The sequence below is a fragment of the Pteropus medius genome, unplaced genomic scaffold, assembly GCF_902729225.1.
Source record: "Pteropus medius unplaced genomic scaffold, Ma_sr-lr_union100, whole genome shotgun sequence".
NCBI lineage: Eukaryota > Metazoa > Chordata > Mammalia > Chiroptera > Pteropodidae > Pteropus > Pteropus medius.
In genome coordinates, this window is record NW_024345601.1 from 1,144,674 (window position 1) to 1,153,556 (window position 8,883).

Genomic DNA, 8,883 nt, shown 5'->3' on the forward strand with positions numbered 1-8,883 from the left:
CTCTTAGATCAGCATCCAAATGTTTGGGCCCCATATCTCATTCCTCTCTCGCTTACCCAGGAGTTTAGAAAAACTGAGAATGCCAGGTAAGGACAAGCTGCACTGAGCCCAGGGTATGTCAGTGTGGCTGCCAGCAGCGAATGGGTGGCCTCAGTTCTGAGGCCAGCTGCTGCCCGTTGACATCGGGTCTGTATGACTTTCCCAAAAGTAAAAATTTCATTTTTAATGCCAACTTCCAAATTGGCCCATCCATCCTTTTTCAGTCTTCTATCTATCACCTTATCTTTGCTGGAGAAACACTTCCATACGTCCATTTAACCTGCTCTTTATCCTAAGGATGAATTTGTTCCAGTGCTCAGGTGCTTAACAGCTTTCGACATTGACTTTGGAGCCTCTATTCTGAATGTTGTGCATCTGAAAGTCCCTAGATGACTTAGAAGGCTAAAGAGCCTCCTTATAATGCACAAAAGAAATACGCAATGCTGTGTTCAGGTTTTAAATGCCTTTAAATTAGGCCATAGCTACAGGGCCAACCTTGAAATATTGTACCTCACCCCGGTGCCCTTCCTGAGGTCACTAACTAGGGTTGACATAGGAAAGCAGGGCAGAGTCTATAAATTATTATTAACTCTTTGATTTTTACTATTAGTTTCTAGGATGACAAAGTAAAGCTCAAAATCTAGAAAAAGTGCCTTGGTTTACTTGCCAGTGTGCTAACCCTTCATCCTCAGTTCATCAAGAAGCCTATAAAAAAATAAACCATGAACATGTTCCAACCACTGCCTTTTACTCCCCTAATGAACACAGAAATATTCATGACAAAGTGTGATTTACGGGCAAAGGAATTCCAGTAACCATCATTTCATCTTTTCTGTAATAAGTCCTCTTGGCTGACAACTTTATGGAACACTGTTGGTGCACCAGAGAGGCAGACCACTTCTAAGGGAGAGTCACCTCAAGATTGTCCAGTCCATCCACTGAGCTTTTATTTGCAAAATCAGCCCAGAGAAGGCCAGAAGATATATATAACATCATACAGTTCCTGCTTCTTAATACGCCATTTTTTTAGAATCAATGAAGCAAATTTTATTGAGTGGGGTCTGATGACCCACACATTTTCTTTTTTAAAAAAATGAAAAAGAAAGAAAAAAAAACACAAACTAACTTCAGATGGTGAGTTTGACCTCTACTGGTCTGAGACTAAGAAAAAAAGCTTAATTTTTTTTTCATCTAAAGTTTAATAAAAATCATGTTTTCATTATTTCTGTGACCTTGTTCAAGCAAACTCATTGCTCTTTTCTCAATTTTGGAAAGAAATCACCCCTAAGTTTATAAACTAACAGTTATCATTACTATATAAATAAACTATTAAACATCCTGAACTTTATATTATGATAAAAATCAAAATGTACGCTAAAACTTCAGAGTGAAATCATTCTTGCAGAATACACACATTAAGGACCAATAAATCCCTAGATCTCTAGCCCCAGATTCTTTACACACCTTTGGTTTTTATTTTTAGTACTAAGAACACAAAAACTGAAGGGGAGAACTCTTTTCTCCAATAGATGTGGTGAAAAGAAGTGGCATAAAATCTGCACTGATGTACCACATAAGATGGTATAGGACCCTGATTAGCAAACAGTAAATCTCACTTTGATCACTGAAATGACCCCAATATTCCTTGGATTCAAAGCTTAGAAAGCTTCCCCTTCTCCCCAGTGACCCTTGCTTCATCCACTCATAGTTCCCCCAAAGTACCTCGGCTTCCTGTCTCCATCTGTGTTTCTCCACTCATCTATACCTCAAAGGTCCCCACATCTTCTCTACTCATCCACACCATTCTCAGAACTGGCAGCACAACCTCAGGTGGGACATGAGGCAATCAATCATGGAACAGGAAGAAACCACCAGAAATTCTATTTATATTTGTTTTCTCTACATGAATAAGAAATCAGGCTTTAGTCCTATTCGATACGCAGATAGAAGTTGTGCCCTTAGTGGTCTGCATGGCTGGTAGGCATGTGTCATATTCTCGGCAGGATCCAAGGGGCAGAGGCAGAAGGTGGTACCCTCACTCACACCTTGGTTTTCTATGTCATGTGACATTGCAGTTCACATGTCCCCAATTTAGTGGATTTATAGATCGTATTATCTGGTTTTAACTACACTAACCTTTGAAAAATGGCTAGGTGGCTTTAACAAAAATTTCTGAAAAGTTTCCCTGGATCAAAGTTAACACTAGTAATGAAAGCACAGCAGAAAGCAAGATAAAGGCAGAGCTGACATGCTCTTTTTCCTCCTGAAACACCTTTCTTAGGCAAAAGCAAGGTAAAATCAACAATGCTGACAAGTCACAGGCCAATAAGATTCATTACTGAGAGAGCTACTCCCATGCAATAGTGTTCCTTAACTGGTATGTGTATGTTGAACCATCACAATTTGCAAGACTTTTAAAAATTTTCCTCATCTTTTTTATTATTTATTCATTTTTTATTTATTTTTATATATTTTTTTAGGCGAGGCAACCCTTGGTTGACCTCACAGATTTCAAGGACTTTATCAGCTTACAATCCCTTATTTTTTTATTTTTACGCCTATAGCACCTGGTCTTCCTAGGTGGTCTCCCATCCAAGTAGTAAACAGGCCTGACCCTGCTTAGCTTCCGAGATCAGACGGGATCGAGCTTGTTCAAGGTACCATGACTGAAGACTTCCTTATCATTTTTAACTTCCTATTTTTCTGTATGTTTACTATCCATAAAATCCTAAAGCAATAGAAACCATATCTTGATGAACAAAACATGCTAGAGTACATACTCAAAATTTGTTTACAGGTAGGGTTATATGTTAAAAATTAAATTATATTAAATAAGGATGAAACAAAATATGTAGTTCTCACCTGTCTGTTTGGGCTCCCCCAGTAGCAGGTGATGAGACAAGGATTGACATGCAAGTTGTTTATTTTCACATGTCAGTATATATTTTCAGTGAGAGAAACAGGAGAGACAGAGAAGAAGGCAGTCATGGCATGGTATGTTATCAAGCAAGTTATCTGAGGGAATTCTGAGAACTACTGTAAAATGTAGCTCGGTGTCACTCCACTCAAGATTAGAAGTAAGAGAGGTGTGGTATTTATGCCCCAGCTCCCTTTAGCCATTGACAGAGGGCTACTCCCAGAGGAGGGGGCATTATTTCCTGGTACTTCTGGTCTGGGCAGGAGAGCAAAGCAGACTCAGTGGCCAGAGAAATTCTCAGAGAAAGAAGTGCAGGTGATGGCCAAGGAGAATCAAGCCAGCATGTACTAAAGGGTGCAAGTCAAAGAAAGGACTGGGGCAAGAGCACCTCTCTGATGGGAAATTTATTAGCACACATGTCATTTCCACTCATAACTATTTCCAAAGTGGGACTTTTGTCACCTTGCCCTGTAGGTTTAACATACTCATTTGGTCTATCCAAACACAAGGCAAGCTCCTTTAACAAAGAGCCCTTTCAGATCTTTTTCTCCCTCTGTACCTGGCATAGGAACCAGCACTTTGTAGTGAAGCAATGCATTTAGCGTATGTTTATTGAGCATCTACAATATGTCAAGCAATCCTCTAGGTACTGGAAATAAAGCAATATACTATAAATCTAGTCCTTGTGGAGGTTTCTAGGTACTGGAAATAAAGCAATAAACACTATAAATCCAGCCCTTGTAGAGGTTACATTTCATTCACAAATGCTTACATACCCTACTCATCTCTGTTGCCCTTGCATCCATTACCTTCTGTTGCATAATAAACAAACTCTAACTTTTAGTAGCTTATAACCACAAAAATTTATCTTGTTCACAAGTTTGTGGGTTTTCTGGGGAAGCTCTGCTTCAGGCTGCAGCCATTGGGTTGACTTCACTCCATAGTCTCTCATCCTCTTCCCTTCCACCCTCCACCCCCAAGAGAGCAGAGACAACAGAGATTATAGAGCAACAACAGAAAAACGAGATGCCTCTTAAGTCCTAAGCCCAGAACTAGGATATTTTTACTATCAGTTTGCTATAGTTAGCCAAAGTAAATCACAAGCTATGCCCTAAGTCAAGGGGAAAGGACATACTCCTCCCACAGAAGTGAGGAGACTGCAAGTTACTTGACAAAATAAATATAGATACAAGGCAGAGTGGGGGGTACAGAATCAAGGCAATAATATTCTTATTTACAATTTGAAAATAAGTAAGCAGAAACATTTTTATAGTTATTATCATTATTACTGTTGTTGTTGTTGTTACTAATATTTCTGTGCCCCTCACAAAACTAATCCAATGAACCTCCATTAACTTTATACCTCTCTTTCATTCCATGCATTTCTGTGTGGGTGATTTTCCTCAAGGCAAGCAAGTAGGTATCTCTCTTGGCCTATCCAATCCAAGTATATCTCCTAAGACACAATGAATGAGTCCAGGGATGAATGTGTTATTCCAAACAGATGAGACAGAAACCTTGCTCAAGGGTGCTTGTTGAGAAAACCATCTCCCCCTCTGGATCACAAGATATAAAGACAACATTAAGTTGAAGCTGCTGGGGCCATCTTTCCCACCTAGCTGGGGAATGGAGCCAACACAGGAGAAAACAGAGCCAAGATACAAAGAGTGCCAGAATCCTGAAGTTAGTTGAAGTCCCTGGATCCTTCATGCCAGGGTCTGTCCAAATTCCGATAATTCTTTGATGAACTAAGAGTGAAAGTATTACCAAGGTTGGTTCTTTAGCTGTCTATGTTCAAAAAAAGTAATAGCATTGAAATTACTAAGTAAATTAACCCATTGCTCTCCTAACCTTCATTGCAATGCACCTCCTCCTCCCTTATATCACATATCACTTTCTCCTGTCTGTAAAATATTATAGACCGACATGCCCATTCCATGGGTGACAGACCCAATCTATTAGGTCTGTCACCCACAGAAGTCTCCCCCCCACAACCCCCACCTTCATACCCTCACAATACTTAGAGGAGAGCTTTGTGTACTGGACATTTTAAATGTAATTGTGGATAAATAGGTTTGAATAGTTTCCAGGCCCAAGTAAATTTATAAAAGTCTTCTCAATTAGTCTGTTCTTCCTAAAATGACTTTTGTAGTTCCCACTCATTCACATACTCACCTCTTCGTTTTGTATTTTTGTATGTTGTATTTTTAACTTGAAGTAAATAATCATGTATAATTAAGAGGAGTCACTGAGAAAAAATTCCATCTGCAAGCATACTCTCTTTTGTTTAATATGAATTAGAGACACAACACAAGGAAGGAAAAGTTCACTTTAAAAAGTCTTTTTTCTGCATTTCCCTTAAACCATAAGGTACTTGATGGCAGAAAATATTTGTTATATAATAACTCTCTGTAAAAGGACTTGTGTGGGAGATCGCAGTGAATCTTGTTTAATAATTGTCGACTTAGAGACTAATTACTATATAGAACATAAAGGAGTTGGAGGAAATTCTTTCAGTTTCAGAGAAAATGATCAATAAAGAAAGTCAATGGAAATAACATTCACTTAGGGTCCCTGATGTGCTAAACACTTAATAGATAATTGACAAAATTTTCATTTATAGTTGTACGAATATATGACATGATTTCAAGACAGTGTGATATTGCTGGAAAGGTAGACATATAAACAGAATAGAGAATCCAGAAATAGAACCACACATATCAGGAGAAGGAACAATCTTTTCAACAAATGTGCTATAAAAAAACATATATCCAAATGTCAAATAACATTATATTATATAAAAATTAATGCAAGTGATTATAAACATAAATATAAAATATATAACTATAAGACTTCTAGAAGAAAACATAAGAGAAAATTTTTTGACATTGTATTAGGCCAAGTTTTACTAGATGTGACACTGAAAGCATGATTTATTTAAAAATTAGTAAATTAGGCTTCCTTAAATTTTTCTAGTCTTCAAAATACACTATTAAAAAATAGAACAGACATAGTTGGAGAAAATATTTGCAACTCTTATATTTGATAAAGGACTTTAACCCAGAATAAATAAAGAATTCTCAAAATTCAATAATATGAAAATAAATTGCTCAGGTTAAAAATGAGCAAAAGATTTGAACAGATACTTCACCAAAAATAAAATTTTGATCATAAATAAGCATATGAATAAATGCTCAACATCATTAGTCATTAAGAAAATGCAAATTAAAACTACAATGCAATATCAATACATACATGTTAGAATGGCTAAAATAAAAACACTGACCATACTGGGTATTGGTGAGGATACAGAACTAGAGAGCTCGTACTGCTGGTGGAAATATAAAATGTTATAACTACTTTGAAAAATAGTTTATTAGTTTCTTATTAAGTTAAATATACATGTACCTATGATGTAGCCATTCCATTTCTAGATTTTTTTTTACCAGAGATAAATAAAAGCATATGTTCGCACACAGTCTTTATAATAGCCTAAAACTTGAACAACCCAAATGTCTGCCAACAGATAAATGTATGAGCAAATTATGACATCCATGCCTTGAAACCCTACTCAGAAAAAAAAATGAACTATTAATATAGTCAATATTATGGATGAACATCAGAATAATTATGTGGAGTAAAAGAAGCCATACCAGAAAAAAATAGCCTGTATAATTTCATTTATATAAAAGCTCTAGAAAATGCAAACTAAGCAAATCAGTTATTGCCTAGGGAGAAGGGCTGGGAGGGTTTACAAAAAGGCACTAGGAACCTTTCTGGAACAATGGATGTATTTGTTATCTTGATGGTAGTATCAGATTCATGAGCATAGATACATGGGCTTGCATGAGAAAGGGGCTCTGAAATAGCCAGGTTGTTTGAGTCATCTTGGGCAACTCCATTCATTTTTCTGAACCTAAATTTCTCTAGCCATAAAGTAAAGGTCTAAATTATGTAATCTGTAATTGAAAGATGAGTTGAAGATGAGTAATTTTTAATGAGTAAATTTCAAGTGATTTCTTCATTTGAAGATCTTATTTTTAATATCTTAGGTTTGAAGAGAAAGCATAAATAAAAGAGTGCTCCTCTCCGCACAGGTTAAAGGGGCAAAAAATAGGTCCTCTTCGTATGATTCATGAAAAGACCACAGCAAATGACAGGATTGTCCACAGAAGTCCCTTCCACTGCCCTTTGCCAGCTTGCTACAGAGATGCCTGTAAGCAGGATGAGTCTCAAGAAAAAGGTGTATTATATCCTCACCTCATAAATTTTACAAAACTGCTTCATGAAAAATAACTTTGGGTCCAGGAACTCCACAAGAAAAATGTCCAACCTGTCTTCAGATTTAAGAACTTTGAAAAGTCTGCATACCAGCAGGTCAAGATTCAGTTCGTCCATCTTAGCGCTTCAGTGTACTGTGTTTAGCTGGAAAACTGAATGCCCGCTTTCTGGCAAACCATACCATATTCATAGGTGTGAGTGCTTAACTGAGCTTTGTCAAGTTGCCATGAAACATATGGGCTCAATTCCGCTAGTTCTCTAATAAATAACAAGTAGTTTAACTTATTAGATGAGTGTTAATATTCCACATCCGGAAAACCAAGAATTTAAAGAGTAATAAGCACTTTGCAGGAAACTAACCCAAAACCCGTCAGTCTGAAATAGGCCAAGTTAAGGAGGGCATATGGCCTTTAGTCCATTATTATTAATTGTTTTCATTTACATCCAAAAAGTTAAGGCTTGTGTTTCTATTAGTTTCTTGAATATATAATAAGTCCTTTGTCTTTGTTTGGTTTCCCCTGCAGAGCAGATCCTGGGTCAAGTGATGGAAGTAGTCAATTGTATGAAGGTAGGAAGTGATCCCAGGAGGCATGGTGGAGCATGAGAAGTGAGTTAGGGAAGGGAAGAAAACAATGAAGGGTGCATTAATAAACAAGTTACCATTATGGGCAACTTGTGTTCGGTTCCACTGTGGTCCTGCTAAGAAATTGTGGAGAACATTTCTCAGAATGGCCCCCCAGAGCAGACAAGATGGGTGTGTACCATCAATACCTACCCCTCAGTGGTTAAAGAGTGCTCCAAGGCATTTTAACAGCTAAGCAAGTCTGCCCTGCCAAGTTCGAAGGCTGAGGGTGCTCCCCTATTTAGGCAGCAGACACCTCCGGAAGGAAATAAGGGACTCCCTTCTGTAGGTGCCTTTCAGGATGGGCTAATGGGATATGAAAAGGCACCAACAGCATCAACTTCATCCAAAAAGTATATGTTTATGTTTACTGTCTTGACTGATCTATATTTTTAGATGTCAATTTCTACTAAATTACCTTGTCTTTCTTCTTTATCTCTTTGTCATATTGTGTCAATACGTCACATTGAAATTTGATGTTAAACTACTGAGAAAGGTTTGTGAATGATCACACAGACCTAAATTTCTCCTTCAATTCAGGGTGTCTACAGAACCACATAATCTCACCTCATTGTACCAAGAGTAAGAGTCTGATAGAGACACACACTAATAAAGTGAGAGAGGATAAAAAGAGAGGACCTCCCCGCCCCTCTCCCCCCAAAAAAAGACTTGGCTTCATTCACAGAAGATTTTTGAACTGGACTTAACTAGGGAGTCCCAGGGCACTCTTTGTAATGGGCAGCACTACAAGAGAGCCAAGACTACTCTTTTGGTTTGGAAGGCATCAAATCGGACTTCTGCTACCCACACACCACCTCCATCAAATGGATAGTACATTTGGACACCTGTGACCACAATTGCGAAACCCTCAGGATACCTTAATCCCAGACTTCTGGGGAACCCAGGCAGGCTGGAGACTTCAAATGCAACAGAAGTGACCCCTTTGAAAGAAAGACCGTCCCTAGAGCTGGAATATGGATTCAGAAGCATTGGGTCTACGAGAGTCAGTGGCTGATCTGCCCTC

At 38.0% G+C, this 8,883-nt stretch overlaps 1 pseudogene; it reads right to left on the bottom strand.

Moving 5' to 3' along the window:
* Positions 1-2,594: 2,594 nt before the first annotated feature.
* Positions 2,595-2,713, bottom strand: LOC120612042 (uncharacterized; annotated as a pseudogene).
* Positions 2,714-8,883: the final 6,170 nt, after the last annotated feature.